Source organism: Plectropomus leopardus, chromosome 12, assembly GCF_008729295.1.
Source record: "Plectropomus leopardus isolate mb chromosome 12, YSFRI_Pleo_2.0, whole genome shotgun sequence".
In the NCBI taxonomy this organism is placed as follows: Eukaryota; Metazoa; Chordata; class Actinopteri; order Perciformes; family Serranidae; genus Plectropomus; species Plectropomus leopardus.
The window spans coordinates 29,922,861-29,939,877 of NC_056474.1; the positions used below are offsets into that span (position 1 = coordinate 29,922,861).

General features: G+C 39.5%; 1 protein-coding gene across 1 annotated transcript in view; it reads left to right on the forward strand.

Annotated features, from left to right (window-relative positions):
* Positions 1 to 6,536: 6,536 nt before the first annotated feature.
* The window catches only part of chd7 (chromodomain helicase DNA binding protein 7), a 93,953-nt gene continuing 83,472 nt past the window's right edge, over positions 6,537 to 17,017 (forward strand). Inside the window, exon 1 of the mRNA XM_042497549.1 lies at positions 6,537 to 6,855. The gene's annotated coding sequence lies outside the window, so the exon portion shown is untranslated. The remainder of the gene's footprint in view (positions 6,856 to 17,017) is intronic.

The following is a 17,017-nucleotide window of genomic DNA, read 5'->3' on the forward strand; positions in this document are numbered from 1 at the left end:
CCTTTTTGTATACCAGGTAGCTGAAATTGCCTTTGAACAGGAGAGTTTGATACATTTTAAAAATTCTGGGAAAGTGGGGTAAAAAAAGAAAAATTGTTATTATGGATCCTTGAAAAGTCATGGAAAAGTTTTGACATTTTGACAATAAGTGGTAACCCTGCATTTCTCCTACCACTAAACATGAAAGGAGTCAAGACTTTCATTTTGACCAAATTACACACATTTAAAAGCTTGTAAACGTTGTCTGAAAGCAGTATAAGAAAAGTGATGTTGCTTCAGGTTTCAAAGTTTTGTGTGTGCAGCTTTTGATTTCTGCCTCAGTCCAATGGACCGTCCTCGCTGCAGATATTTGGACTTGTCATCGCAGGAAAAGCACAGGTGTAATTAATACCATGAATGTTGGATTTATTCCATTCAAGTGTACCAGTAAGCCATGCCAGCAAGCCAGCGCACACAGTGGCAGCGTTCTGACACTAGTCAAGCTGAACAGAGTGTAACTCTGGTTAATATTGTGAATCACACCTGGGGTTTTTACTGCTATCTCATGTCAAAATGTCAATGCTGTGAAAAAGGCCTACACGTGGTGGTGAATTGAATTGAATTTGTGGTGCCCACAGCATTGGAAAATGACATTTCAAAAAATCAACTAATATGTTTTTCCACAAACTGTGACCCAGATCCTCCAGAAGATAAATTACAGGCCTCACTGTTAACAGCTTTTATAGGGATGACGTATCTGCCGTAAAAGGTAGCTCCATTGGAAACTTTTTTTTTCTCTCCTCTCAGTTAGAGAATTCTCCTGATGGTTATATTATTATTTTGCCATTACACCAGTGACTATCAGTCTCTTAGAAATGTTTAAGGTCCAGCTTGGCCAGATTTGGCTCCAATAGGTTCTATATCACTGATCTTTACTAATGTAACACACTTAAAAGGACTGTGATGTATAAATAAGTCCTCCAGTTAGGATGCTGCTGACTGCAGACCTCAGATCAGCACTGATGAAACTGAAAAACACACAAACCTGAAGAATTACAGTAGGTGTGTTTAAGCAGTATAGTATTTAACGGTGATGTACTGGCAATGACTAACCAAACATAACATCTGAGTAGATCATATTTAATAGCTCCTGAGGCCAGAGGTAAAATATACATGTGAGCCATTTGTTAGTTTTATGTTTGAAGGTGCACACAGAGAGCAGCGTCGGTGAGTTACGGCCTGTTTCATCTGTCACTGAGTGCAGCTTCAGAGCTCAGAACATGCCGCTGCTGGGTTTTCCATGTACTTCGGCAGATTAAACACGCACAAACTTTTATCTTACAGGCAATAATAAATTTGATAATCTTGCAAAATGTTTAGAATTAGAAGTCAAGAGTGATAAACAGGAAGTTGGGACCTTGTAAAGAAGGTTTTGAAATTTTGAGTTGGAGATATTTTTTTATCATTTCAAACATTTCATTTAAAAGAAATAAAGATATCCCGTATATATATATATATATATATATATATATATATATATATATATATATATATACACACTGACTGACTGTTGAAGTTATGATATTGGTATATTGGTTCTATGTCATGCTAACTTCTCAGGAATGGGGCTGAATAACACTCCATGGAAAAGCGGCATGGTCATTTCATAGGGGTCCCTTGACCTCTCACCTCAAGATATCTAAATGAAAATTAGTTTTGTAGGTACTGATGAGTCTCCCCTTTACAGACACTTTATGCTAGTCCCATTCTTCTATTTATTTATTTATATATATATATTTGCCATCATTTGATTCCTAATCAAGACAATCTGATGAGAGCTGCTTTACCTTGTCAATATAGACTTTAAAACGGTTTTGAAATACAAAAATAATATGAACTGAAAATATGATTTGACTAGAAAAAATAATCATTTGCAGTAAGTCCCATATTCAAAGAGCTGCTTATAATATATTGGCTATACACATAATCAGAAACTAGTTCTTATAGTAGGCCTATCAAAAACAAAAGTACTCATCATGCAGAATATTTTTTAAAATCTAATGTCTAAGGTAATAAATCTTACCACCAAACTGTAGTGTAGTAAAATTATAAAGTTGCACAAAAAAGAAAAATACTTAAGTTAAATACAAGTGGTGCCACTTGAGTGGTGCCAACAGGGAATGTTGTAAATGATTTCCTGGAAAACCTCCATGGAAAAGTTTTATTTCTGCCCAGAGGTGAAATACACAAAGTCCTTGTTGGCTGATGCAGATAAACAGGATATGGTGAGACTGAAAATTAAACATCAAACTTATGCAAAACAGCAATCTATAGAACACATAAAAATCTTTTCTTCCTTACAGCCCTTTCACCATGTTAGCAGTTACAGTATATCAAAAGGTATACTTCTATATGTCAGGGTATATACATAACAAATGTCAAATTATATGCCTATGAGTAGCTTTACAGACAGATAAACCTTCTGGTTATGCAGTCTAAATTTTTCACATCTGCACTTTCAACTTCATAACCACCCTATGATAACATAACTCGGACTATAATAAAGGCAGACACAATGTTCATGGTGATGGATTGCCTAACTCAGGCAAATTTCAAGTCTCTGCATGTTGATTTTCAAAACATACCGAAATGAGCTGAAACCAGAGGGCTGTTTGAATGGGAGGAAAATATGCTCAAAAACCTCTGGAAGAAATCAAAAACTGTGAATCATTTGTAGTTAATGGGCGGCAAAATGCAGAAATATGGCTGTGGCTATGAGAATATACTGTTGAGGACATTCATGGAAAATGTCTGTCGTAGTTTGAAGTTGTTTGGTTTTTATCTTTGTTATCTACAGTATGTAGGCATCTTTCTGGAGAACTACATTGTCAGGAAAAGCATGTGTCAGAGGCATATGCATCACTGCTGGCCCCTCATGCATCAGAGTTTTGTCATTTCAGGTCAGGCCAACCTGATAAACAAATGTTTACCATTAAAATTCAAACAGGGATTGTAGGGGAGAACGGGGTCAGTTGAGACACTTTTTTTTGGAGAGGAGATAACCCTCCATTACTCACAGACTACTTAAACAGTAATGAAAATAATATGATCCCTAAACACATGCAGGTGTCTGATAACATTTGTCAAGTTTTGTGTGTGAAAAGGCTTGATTTTTAGGTCTATGAGGAGTGCATTTTCCCAAAATTCTGCTCTCCCAGGACGGTGGGTAGGGTTGGTTGGGACATCTTTAACTGGGCTAAGAAAAAAAAATCATCTAAACTGAAAAAAAAGCTGATAACTGCATTTACCCTCTATGATGATAATAATCTGCTGTTGGCAGGAAACTGTCCTTCAGTCCCTCAGGACTGTAGTGATTCCCCTCTGCAGCATGTGGAGTTTTAAAGGGGGCAAAAAAAGGTTGGTGGCTGGCTGCCACTTGAGTTAATGTTCACTCACAGTGGGTTTTATTCAATTAGGAAAAGCCTTTATTTTGTTTTGGTCTAGTTTTTGTTGATTTGTTACAAGGGAGTAACTTTAAAACAGTTCTGTCCCAGCCGTCCCAGGCAGAAAGCACAGACTGGACTCCTGTGCTAGCTACGAAGATTCAGATGGCTAACACAAGCATCAACGGACAGGCCAGAAAATCAGCTTACTATCAATATGTTTTTTTTCTGAATGTGGGAAAACTAAAAAAAAGTTTGGTGGAAGAAAAACATCAAAACAGCTTAAATTTACCTGCATGCTGTAGTGTGCGTTGCTTTCGTGCTAATGTGCTGGTTAAAACTTTCTTACAAGCAGAGGCAAAGGGAATACCCAGATTATTTAGTTGAGTAAAAGTACCACACTGTAAAAATACTCAGTTACATGTAAAAGTCCTGCATTCAACACTTTCTTAAGTAAAAGTATGTGAGTATAATCAACAAAATGTATTTTAAGTATAAAAAGTAAAAGTGCTCAAGAAAACTGGGTATTTTAACAAGATATCAGGACTTCTAGAAGCCATTTTCTGACAGGAAAATCATATACCTTTAATGAGATGTTGAGACTTTAAGCTGACATTTTTCTGGTGACAAAACCATGTATTTTTAATGAGGTGTTGGGACATTCAGCAGACGTGATTCTTGTGACGAAACCACATATTTTAAACGAGACATCTAGACTTTAAGCTGACATTTTTCTGGTGACAAAACTGGGTATTTTAAACAAGATGTTTAGAGGATGTCTTTCTGCCAACAAAACAAAATGTTTTCAACAAGACATTGGAACATTTAGCAGATGTTTTTCTCATGTCAAAACCAGATATTTTAAACGACATGTTGGGACATTTAGCTAGATGTTTTTCTGATGATAAAACCATTTTTTTAATAAGAGGTTTTGACATTCTTGCTGACGTTTTTCTAGCGACAAAACCAGGTATTTTTGACAAGATGTTGGGACATTTAGCGCATGTTTTTCTGGTGACAAATCAGGTATTTTTAACGAGACATAAGGACATTTAAAAGGTGTTTTATTCACAACAAAACCGGGGTTTTTGAACCCAAAACAAACAAGCAAAAATCTTAATCTGAAAAGTAATTAGTAACTAAAGCTGTCAATGAATGCAGAGTAAAAAGTATAATATTTGCCTCAGAGATGTAGTGGAGTAGAAGGAGAAAGTGGCATAAAATGGAAATACTCAAGTACAAGAACCTTAAATTTGTACTTAAGTACAACACTTGAGTAAATATACTCAAATACATTACACCACTGCTAAAAAGGCACTATCTTAACTGTCACCTGGCCCCTACTCCCTGCTCTCTACTGTGTATTAGCCTGTTGTCCGGCTTGTCCGTGATGTCAGATGTGACACACCAGGAAAATACAAACAAAAAGACAGAAAGGCATTCTTATCTGCTGCAGAACTGCGTACATGGCTCTGGTTTACTGGCAATGGGAAATTAGTCTATAGCCTATTTGTAGCAGGTTTTACCATGTTTTAAAAAACTGCATGCATGTACTAAATTTGGTGGAAAATAGGTATCAGGTTACACGCACAAAAAAATGTGAACATGTCTTTAAATTAATGCAAAAACAAAAGAATCAAGTAAAACAGACAGTGTTTTTGACATAACAAGTCAATCCTTTAGGTTTCAATGCTAGATGCATTCTGTACAATAATAAAGATAGATTTTCGTGATATCCAGATTAAAGAAATAAAGAAGCCTATCCCAACTTTTTTAAACCTTGTACTCATGACAGTCATAATCTGCACACAAACATTCAAATGAAGCTTCCTGTTCCTGTTGGCCTCACACTTTTCCTGTTTGCACAACCATGACAATAAAGATTCTTTGACCAAGTGGTCACAGGGTCCCTGAAATAGTTCAGGAAGATCCTAAGAACATTTTTTTAAAGTCAGTATTAATGATTTTGCATTATTCACTTTGGTCTTAACTATTCCACTCACAATACCAAGGTTTAACCCCAAAAATATCATTTTCTGGCTTTCCAAGGAACAACCATCTCACCCTTTGAAACCTGGAGCAACATCACTTTTCATGTGCTGCTTCAGATGCCATTCACAAGTATTCAAACCTTTGAAAACTGAGCAAATTGTTGTGATTTTTTTTTCAAAAACATTGGGAAAAACGGACCATGAGCACTTAGTACAAAACGTACCAGAAGTTGCAAGAAATTTGTAGGGTTGAGAATTATTATGAAAAAGCTAAGGAAAAACTATATTTCTAATGATTATAACCGAATTAAATACTTAAATGATATAATTATTTGAGCACCTTTCCTGGCAATTTCCTTCTTTTTTTAAAAAAACTTTCTTTCCTTTCTTTCCTTGAAAAGAAAACCCCCAACAATTTTCAGGTAATTTTTTAAAACTTTTTTTTCTTTGCTAATTTTGGAGTAATTTCTTCTCAAGTTGCTCATTACGTTCTTCCCATTTTTTTTTTTTTTTAGAGAAATCACCAATTTAAGCAACTGATGACCATGTCCTAATACAGATACATACATACATACATACTGGACATTCTAGGGGAATTACCATATTGGAGATAGGCCTTGTAAAAAACCTGAGGAAAAAAAACTTCTAAAGCTATTTGGCTTTAAAAATTACTCACAACCCAAACATTTAGCTGTTTATTCATTTGTGTTTTTATCCAAATATAAGATAAATAAATGATGAATTTATAATTTGGTCATTGTGATAAATTTAGACGCGTTTTACTAAACCGTTTTCCCTTACACTTGGTGTTGGTTTATAACAGGTTTCGGGCTTCTAGTGTTATCCTATCTTTCTATGAAAACACTTAATAAATCAAAAACTATAATTTGGACTCACTATTGTAAACACCAAACCATAGTACACATTACGCCCATGTGACCTTCATACATATAAACGTAAATGTACAGGTTTTTTTTTCCTTTTTTTGTTTTGTATTATGTTCTTCCCTCCAGTCCCCACATTGAGAACTCACAGAAAGCGTCACACGGGCACGGCGGGGTCAGTGACCGCGCACGCCGCCTGTTTATCTCTATGAGAGGTTGTCGGGAGCGCGCCCCCCCTGGCCGAGGAAGGTGAGCGAGTGTCTGGAGGGGAGGACTCGGGAGCGCGACCAGCCGAGGGATCGATCGGATTAAACTCGATTTGAGTGAAATTAACACAAAGGAGAGAAGAGCAACGCACACTAGTCGGCGAGGTCGCAGATGCGAGACACGCCGGAGAAATATTTCATGAATAAGAAACTTGAACTTTTTTTCCTCTGTTTATTTATATTTCAAACGAAAAAAGGACCACGGTGGATTTTTTTTCAAGCCAGCGGAGATACTAACCCTACTAACGAGGAGTTGATTTGATAAAAAGCCCGAAGTGACCGAGCTTGTTGGGTAAGCTGTGTGCCCTTTTTGAATGAGTGCATTTTAAATTGTGTCGAGTAGAATTCAGCACGAGTGTGTGTGTTTGATGATAACCAATAATTATGAATTAAAACCGTTTATATTCGTTCTTAACAGTTAGTTTCCATACTTTTTCAACGCAATCGCACTCTGTTATCCGCTGTGCGAGTTGGGTTTTCATCCCAATGGGCATTTCATTCAGTGGTAACTCACTGGAAAGCTCATGTTCAAGACTGCTGTTTTATTTGGCTTGTGTTTTATTTTCTCATTTCAGCAGAAAGTCATTGAAGGTCCATGTAGCTGCCATGCCGACATGCTAACAATAGCAAGTTTAGCTTTGCCACCCGCTGCATCGCTCACACACACGCACAACAGTCCCATAGTTAGTTGAAAAGTGGAAAGAAAAAATTCCAGCTCCACACGGAGCCTTTCTGTTTCTCAGTCGGTCCCTCTGACAACTTGTTGAATTTTGTAATATTAAATATTGACTTAATTCCGTTTTAAAGTGTAAGTGTTAGCCCTGTTAGCTAATTGTGTTGAAGCTTGTAGGAGACACGAGGTGGCTCGAGCGTAGAGGTGAGTCACTGGCCGACTGAATGAGCGGAGCTCTCTGAGTGAGATTCCCAACGGAGAATACTTGGCACATATCGCCAAAAACGTCTCGCAAAGGATAAATAAAATTGTTTCCACACAAAAGTATAAACAATAGTTGTATTTCCACCCAATACCTGTGTTTGTAGTCGAAAGGGACAGTGTAAAGTGTCCGTAGTAGTCGCTAGTTTTATTGGACGGAAGGGACAGAGCAGTGGAGGAGAGGGGGGGTGGGGGGGCAGTGAGGCCAGGCGGTCATTCCATACAATCGTGCTTTTCACGTTGTTTCTATCACGGTTTACATCACCAAAACCCATTTAAATGTACGACAAAACACTCGCCTCCTTGTGCACAGCGTTGGAGTAGAGAGGAAAGTGTTTTGTCTCAATAAAAACCGAGATGAGCGAAACGTTCCCCGGTCCGGAACGACGTGCGAAACACCGCTGATAGGCTAATTAGCCGTGCTAGCCACTGGAGGTTAGCCCGGCGCTAGGACACCGAAGTTCTGCTAGCCTGCTAGCCAGCTCTCATCCCCATTGTGTGCGGGCGAAGACCACTTATTAGCCCCCCCGAGCTAGCTAGTAACCTGCTCGGGGCGGTTGTTGGTCGAAGCATAGCTCTTGGGCAAGGAAATTAACTTTCCGCATCTTTCGCTTCACTTTTGGCCGAGGTTAAAAGGCAAACCACCGCTCGGTCCTTTCCGCGTTTTTGCTTTTGTTATGGGAGCTTGTTTGTAATGTTTCATTGTATCCGGTGACCGAAGTTTGGTAACCTCTACGGCTACACTTGTTACATTGTGTGGACGGATGAAAACGCAGCACCTGCCTGTTCCCATGTACTTCTGTGTAGTTCCAACAACACATAAATACGGGATATACAAACGGCATTTGATTTATTTTACAGTCCGACTTTATTGCGTGTGTTTCCTGTGCTCTCCTGCCCTCTTTCTCCATTATGTGTGCTGTAATCGGTCAACTTGCATAATGGTCACCCTGCCGCTCTCACGCAACTTTGGCTGCGCTAATTCAGAAAAGGAAAAAATTTAAAACGAGCGTTGTATCTCCAAAACATACACACACTTCAGTATTAATTCCCATCATGTGGTGGTTTTATTCACAGTCTGACATTTCAGTGTCCATGTGCTGGTTCGTTATTTTTCCTCCTCCTGTCTGCTATAGAGTCAGGAGCTGCTACCCCCACCACCTTGTGTCTTTGAGCCAAGATGGCAGCTAGTCATGTTTAGCGGGCCACAGAGGGAGAGATAAGAGGCCCCGACCACACACACATATACACACAGCACACAACAGATGTTCAGCACTATTTGGTCTCTCTCCCGTTTGTCTCTCTCTGGCTTTTCTTGTGGTTAAAGTTGAGGCACTGTTCCCCCCTTCAGCCACAAGGCTGCATTGGTTTGTTAGAGAGACAGTTTGTCGGGATTAAGCCGGAGATAGGATAGAGAGTTGAATTTCTCTCCGTTTTGGTGACATCTCAGATGTAATATTTGAATTTAATAGGGTACTACACCCACTTTCAAAATTCATACATGTTATTTCTATGGTCTCATAAAGTAAAAAAAAAAAATCCAAAAGCTTATGGTACTTAAGGTAAAATTTGTGATGCCATAGGGTATAAAGTCTGGAGCTGCTACATAGATATTGAGTGGTAAAAGATGTTATAGATGAATCTTAAGAGCAGCCAGGGGAATGCTCCGAGCATATAGGGACATTTTCTGTTTCACAACTGAGAAAACGCCAGCATAAAACGTCAGTAAAATAAAGCTCATTTGCTTATTAAAAAAAGAAAACAGACACTGAGCAGCTCCAGACCTTATACTTGATAACATCACAAGTTTGAGGCTTTCTTCTCTGGTTTCTGACTTTTCTAGGGAGTAGCTAATGTCCCCAAATACTGATCAAACTTTGCTCGGCCATGGAAATACTATATTGGAATTCATAATTTAGGTGGTGTTCCTCTTTAATACTTAATTTATTTTTACTCAATATAGTTTAAAATGGCTTTGTTCAGGCAGATTAGCGGTGGTTTATTATTTAGGAGGGGAGCTTGTTTTTGATAGAAACTCATTGTATGTTTTAGAAGTTTTCTCAGTGACCTTGGAGTGAATTGGCTTAACTTTGTCTAATAGGTCTTTATCTTGGAGAAAAAGTAACAGACATTATCCAAAGACAGAGAGCATGAAAGTGGTGCAGAAATATTTTAGGCATTAACATTTGAAATTATAGTAAGCAATGTGTCCTAAAATCAGATTAAACAACACAGTGGCCTAATATATTGAAGGTAAAGTGATGGGTGGTAAAGTTCGACAAGCTATTAAGCAAAATTTCCGGTCCGAAGCCAAATCTGGCCCTTTTTCCCTCTTTAAATATCCTGTGTGCTCCATACCATAAACACTGTGAAGTGCCATTTTTCTCATGAAGTTTCTCACTTCCCTTTTACAGTTTGTCCCTGACATGGCCTCACAAACAGTCAGGGAAATCCCTGCCAGCGTACACATGGGATCAAAAATATGGGGATACACCACATGCAGCAAAGTCACTCATACTCTATGAAACACAACATTAAGATTTACCAGTTAATTTAGATTTCACAGAATGATGCAAATCAATTTCCAGTCTAATATCCATTCATTTGTGCTTGTTCTCCACATGCATAGCCTCATTATCTTATCTCATCACATTCAAAATAACATTTCCAATGTCCATAACCACTGCATGCCACGGCCTTGTTTGTTGATTCAGTCACTTTTGGAAGAATGAAAGACACTTTGTTTGGAACAGGTGTCTGTCAATGTGTCACGATTTTGAATAAGCTCCTCTCTGTTATTTTGACCTATGAATCATGAGTGTGAGCAGCTTTGGTTATCTGAATGTTTCAGTCAGAATGTGCCATCTTCTATTGACCTTTTAACCAACACACACTGTTTTCATATGGGATCAGGACATCTCAAAGCAAGATAGTTCAACATATAAAGCGTAGGATAATGGCCTATATGAAGAGATGGCAAAATATGTTTGGTGTGCATTTGTGTGTGTGTGTGTGTGTGTGTGTATACCAATAGGGGGACGAGAAGTTGGTAGTGCCCCTATTGGCATGTAGAGAGCACTATAGCTTATAGCTGACAACACTGATGTTGTTGTACTCTGCCTGTGAAAATGACCATTGTTCTCATGCCTGTCCATTCCATCTCGCTGCTGTGCGTTACCCACCAACGTCCCCTTGCTGATCTTTTATTACTTGAGAGGAGAAAATTAGGCTCTATGTTTTGGAGGTTGCCTTTTCTTTTTTTCTGCCTATTTTTTTCGAACTTACCCTTTCACTTATTGAGCTATTAGTTCACACAAAGGTTTGTTATGAATCTGGATTTATCTGAAGAAACACGGCAGGTCTGTGATTGTGACTTAGATTTTTTTTTAAATTCTCTGTTTGCTGAGAGGAAGTTGATATCAAAAGCACATTTTCACTTTCAACGTGACTTACTGTGATTTTCATGAAGGACTCGCAGAAGCATTATTCAGTACCCACTCACACACTTGAGATCTTTTTAGTGGCTGAAGTTGATTAAAAAAATGTATTTGTAACATTTAGCACGAAGAAAAGCTGCAGCGATGGATAAGTTTTCAGTTATTCAACTAATCAGCAACTTATTTGATAGTCAATTAATTGGCTTGAATAATTTTTTTTAAATATGAAATAAAGCAAATTCTCTAATTCCAGCTGAATATTTTGGGGTTTTGGGCCAAACAAGACATTTGGGGTTCAGGAAACACTGATTAACATTTTTCACCACTTTCATACACTTTATAGACCTAACAACTATCAAAATAATCGATGCCCTTGCAGGAATAATTCAGTTATGATGTCAATATTTCTCAGCTCTAGTTTGTTTGAATTTTTCCAAACCATGTAGAGTGAAGTAAAGTGACACAAATATGTGTTAAACACATCACCTTGTGACCTTGGCCTTATTTCCAACAATACTTGTGTGAGGTTTGGGGAAATGTGAAATAGGAGCAATGGCTAAGATACGCTTCATATGTCAAACTGACTGTTTATGTGAACAATCCTGACCAGTAATTATAATAACAGCCCCACAAAAAGAATAAAGCCTCAGCATCTTAATGTAATGTGTTTTATCTAAACTGTAGCATTTGGTTGTTGACAAAGGGTTAAATCTCAATCGTCCTGTGTCCCCTCTCAAACTATGCTGGTCTGTGAACGCAGCACATGAACTGTTTTTCTTTTCTGGCCTCAGCAGCAGTTTGAGTTGCGGAATGGAAAATGGATCTGTTGATCCAATCAAATCGATGAACAAGAGGAGCAGCTGCTGCAGAGGCAAGTGGAAGCAAACTTTTGTTTTCACTTTCACTGCATTTGACAATCTGCTGCTCCGTCTACATTAAAGTATGATCTCAGAATGTATCGTCTGGCTCCAAAAATATGTATTCAATATGTGGCGGCAGATGTTCTAATCCTGAATTAAATGAAAGTTTGAAACATTTTTCAAAAACTCACTTTTATCCCCCTCTCAGCTCTACTTTTACAGTCTTATTTTTAAGTGAATAACTAACAATCTCTCAACATTTTTCAACACATTATTGCAGCTGTTTCTGTAGTCTGCAGACACTGCTAGGGGGAGAAAAAATGACAACACAATTAATTTTTAGTATTTATATCTTGATTTACAGGTGACATTCCTAAAAAGACACTGTAGCTGAGCATCAATGAACTTAGCTCTGTGCCTCTGAGAGAGAAATAAAAATCTGCTGGCTGACAAATCTGTATTGTTATTATTTCAGTCTTTAGGTTATGCAACTAAAAATGCAAATACATTATGCATTAGTCTCTTTTCTTAAAATTGAATGTTAAATATAGCAGCATGGTTAGAAAAAGCACTGTTTCTTTGGCTTGCAGTAGGTGCCATGACTTGCTTACTGAATAAAAAGTAAAAATGGAAAGTTTTTGGGAAAACCTAAAATGGCTGTTGGAAAGTGCATACATTGCAGGAATTGTTGCATAAAAATTTGTCAATGCAGGTTTTATAGAGTCGACTTTCTTGCAGCTTTTCCACACCGTAGTTATTCTTGTGGTCAGGCATGTGACCATCACTAAGCCGAATCGTTCTCATGTATTGTGGAGGTGGATGACACAGCCTGCCAGAACTAAAGGCCCATATTGAGCAGACATGTTGTTCCTCGTGTTGGGTGGATGGCACCTGATGCTGCGCCGATCCTGTCAGACACTTTGGCCATCTGAGCCAGAGCACTGGTGTTTGTTCTGGTGGCCATTTTGTCTCCTATCATCATGTGTCGTGGACGGCAGCCCTTTTAGCACATATGAGAAGTGGTGCTGTTGTTTGTCTCCATCTCTTTCATCTTGCCATCTATCGCTCCACCTCCACCCACCCACTCCCTCTCTACCCATGCATGAGCTCCCTCCTCTTCTTTCTACTCTTCATTCTCACCCTTTCCATCTCTCTCTCTTTCTCTCTCCATGTTTGCCTGCCTGTCTGTTCCCCTTCCTCCCCCCCTCCCCTGCTCCATCCCCCTCTCCCTCCCTCCCTCCACTCCTCTCATTTCCAGCCAAAAGGTTAGCGGGGGTCTTTAGCACCGTGGTGACATTCAAAACTGAGTGTCATCGCTGTCTCTCTCGCGCTCTCTCATCCCTCCCTCTCACCTGTCTCTCCCTCTGCCCCCCTCCTCCTCCGCACTCCCACCCCATCCTCCCATCCTCCTCCTGCAGCGAGGGCCTTCTGGACCAAGTGCTGTGCCTAGAAGAGAGGCTGGCGTTAATACAGCTCTCAAGTGTCTGTGTGTGGGCCGTATGTGTGATGGAGGAGACGGCCTGTCAAGTACATCTCTGACCCATATGCGTGCGTGCCTTTTAATCTATCCTTGACCTCTCCCAGTGTTGATGCGTTGCATATCCTGTTTTTTTTCCTCTTCATCCTTCATCCAGCTCTTGAGCCAACCTCACCGCTGCTGGGAAACAAATAAGCAAAGCTAAAAAAAAAAAACCCAGAGACTCTCTACTGGAGATCTGTGGGAGTTTTGTGTCATCAGCTGCTGATGAATCCCAGTGCCGAAAAGTGGCGCAACAAAAATCTCACCAGGCGCACGCTGTGGTTTAATGGCACAGTTGTGGCATCCGTCCACCTCTCCTCATTCTCCATCAGCGTTTCTCTCCTTGAGTGGATTCACATGGCTGATGAAAGGTTAAGTGCTGCTTGCTTGTGGAATCAACATCAAGTTAGGAAGATGGAGATGGATGCAAGGTCAGCGAGGGAAGAGATGCATAAAAAAGGAATAATGCTAGCATGTGAAGATGTATGTATCTCTGCAGTAAACACATTCCCATTACGCCTCCTGTGTAATGACACTGTTGCTCGTTGGATCCATTATTGGTAGCTAATGTTGGTCATTATTTATAGCACTCAAATGACCCAAAACGCCAGCAGCCGGAATTCATCCTGCTGAAAAATGTTACTCAGAGATCTTGAGCTGGATCCAAGCCCTCAGCAGAGACACTTTTTGATCTTGTAGAGCGCATTGATTAGAAAGTTTTGTGTGTGTGTGTGTGTGTGTCTCCCGGGGGAGAAGTTACCCCTCAGCTTTATAGGAAGGACTCTGGAAGTTAATTGGTTGTTAGCAGGTAGGCAGGTGGGGCAGGGAGGGGAACCGGCCAATCTCTGGGGACGTGGTCCAGACCTGCCCGTCCCATTGGTCTAAAAGGGCATGTCAATTGCAGCGATTGATTAGGAAGGTGTGGGGGAGAGCCTGCTCTATACACTATGTACCCTCCTGTTAGCACTTGAATCAAGGAAATCGTTCTTCGTGGCTTCTGCATTATGGGAAATTTCTTATGAACAGCCTTTCTTTGGAAGCTCATATCTTATTCATATTTTCTATAAAATGAAAATCTAGACTGAGAATCAGAAAAGTACTGCCTCTGATGTTGTTGCTCAGAAATGTTTCCAAATCTTTGTCTTGCTGTCTTTTGCACAGGGATGACAAATCTCACAAAAAGCCCAAAACCACTTGTGGGTTTTTTTTGAACAGGCCAAAGAGGCTCCCAGCCAGTGACAAATCCTTTAGTTTTGTCTAGCTAGTCTAGCCCTTTCAAAGTTAGAGAGTTGCAGGGGTTTCCCCAAAGCTCATAAAAGTGGCAGTGTGCCACTGAGAGAACTCATTTGCATCCCCGAGTAGCATTTCCCCCCATCACCTGCAAAAGTTTGATTTCTGATTTTCAGTTAGGGTTACACCCTCCACATTGACTTTCTGAACACAACTCAAACAGCAGGGTTTGAATTTTCACACAAAAAAAGAGACCCATGTTATCCAGAGGGATGTGAACTTTGAAATGAACAGGACACGCAGGTCTGATGTTGCCAGTTGCTGTCAGCAAGCTTCAGTGTGAGGGCAGAGGCTGTGGTCCAGCCAGAATACTCCTCAGACACACTGCGAGTTAAACCATCATTGGTTGCTATCCTGAAGGGGTCAGTATTTGTCATCTGACCTGGCATTATGACCTGTCTTGTGATGTCAGCTGATCGGGAGTCGGACACATAGACTGTAAATAAAGATGGATGATGTGTCCCCACTTACCCCAGCTATGCTAAAGTGAAGCTAAAATATCCTCTTTGATGCATGCTGAACATGAAACAGGGTTAAGAGGCATTGATGGTTTCAATCTAAAGACATGAAATGTAAAGTAGGATGTTATAATTCATGTTTTTCTGAAGTATTGTAAAATAATAACAAAAAAGTAACATTTTAAACACAATTTGATTTACCAAGCACCTCTTGTGTAACTTGATGACATGGAGAGATACAAATTCAACAAAAAAGTTGAGCAGTCATTTTTTATTTTTGCTAGTCAGTGTGCTTCTGCGGCCATCTTGGTCCTTAGATTTTGGAGTGGAGTGACGCTCTTGACTTTCACTATACTCTTTGGTACAAACTGCTGCGTAGACGTAGGCAGCGACACAGAGGACAGCTCTGCGCCCTGAAGCCCTGAGATAACATTATCTCCTCTCTTCTGCTTAGAAGTGGTGAATTTACAGCTAAAAGAAACTTAACAGGACTCACCCTCTGGCTTTTGTTTGATATCTAATGTTGCCAAAAATGTTTTTGCACACTACAGAACCACTGTTAATGTAGTGAGCTTGTTTACTACATTACATGAATGGCAGTCTCACTGAACATCCCGCCAGCCAACAAACGTGAGCATTAGGGCTGGGACGACGTGTCGACGTCATCGATGACGTCGACGCGTCGTCCCAGCCCTAGTCAGCATATTTCCCACTTCTGTCCGACCTGTGTTTCCGTTACCCAACAATTGAACAATGTTCTCCCCAACTTTAAGTCAATGGTGTTGGTTCATGTATTTTTTTCTTAATTTTTGGTTATTATAAAGTTGAACTTAAATTCAATCCTGATTGGCCTTAAAAGTCTCAAGCCTAACTTTCCTCGAAGTGTATGTAGAATTAACCCATTTTACCTCCTATTAAGACCTTGTTGGCCAGTATGCCTTGCATTTTGTGCTGTATATATCTAGTGATGTCTTTAGCAGATGAGTGGAGCAGAGCAGCCAGCTAATCACAACCAGAACATTGCATTTTCTCCAAAGCATTTCACAGCAATTTAAATGGCAATAAATCCTTCCTCTGAATGATATAATACCGTCCACAAGCCGAGAAGATAGCCTCCAGTCAGTTTGCCGTGTTTCGCTCAGTTCTTGCAAGTCAGTCTCTGTAGTGATCACCTCCAAGTCGGTTATGTTAATCTGCTCGTGTTGTAAAAGCTTTGAAAGATCCACAATCAGTGTTGCTCCTGTTAGAGCCCATCAGTTTGACAGAATTGTACTATTGAAAGAGAGCTTTTTACTTTCAATGGAGACGGCTCGGCTCATCATCCAGGGTTTCCGCATATCCTTAAAAAGTCTTGAAAGGCATCAATCTAAAAACAAGGCCTTAATTGGCATTGAAATGTCTTAAATCAGTCTTACAAAAGTCCTTAAAATGCGCAGGCATTTCAGATGGGATCTTTGTTAATATTTTTTCCTATTGCATTGCAAAAGATCAAAATAACGAGTAGTTTGAAAATAATAATAATTTGCAGAATGCCTCCTGCGTTAACATCGCCAGAGTCATGTATTATGTTACAATGAATATTTGAAAAATAAAATAAAATTCCCCCAAACCTTAAGTTACTGATGTCGGTACATGTTTATTTTTTCCTTCAGTGCTGGTTTTTGTAAAATTGATTTTAAATTTCATCGCCAATGGCATTTAAAAAGGCTAAAATAGTCTAAATCACACTTTCCTTAAGCTGTAGGAAGCCTGATCATCACATTACGCATCCTTGTCTAGGTTGCTTTTATGACAATGAGTAGATTGTGCCGTGCTTGTTGTGCCAAAATATAAACTGGTGTAGTCTCTCTCTTGACCTTGAATCTGAAAGGTTTGATGGTGCCCAATTTGAAAAGGATTCCCGTCAGTCAGAAGAGGCTTTTAAGATATAAATAACAACGTAGAGTGTTCACACAA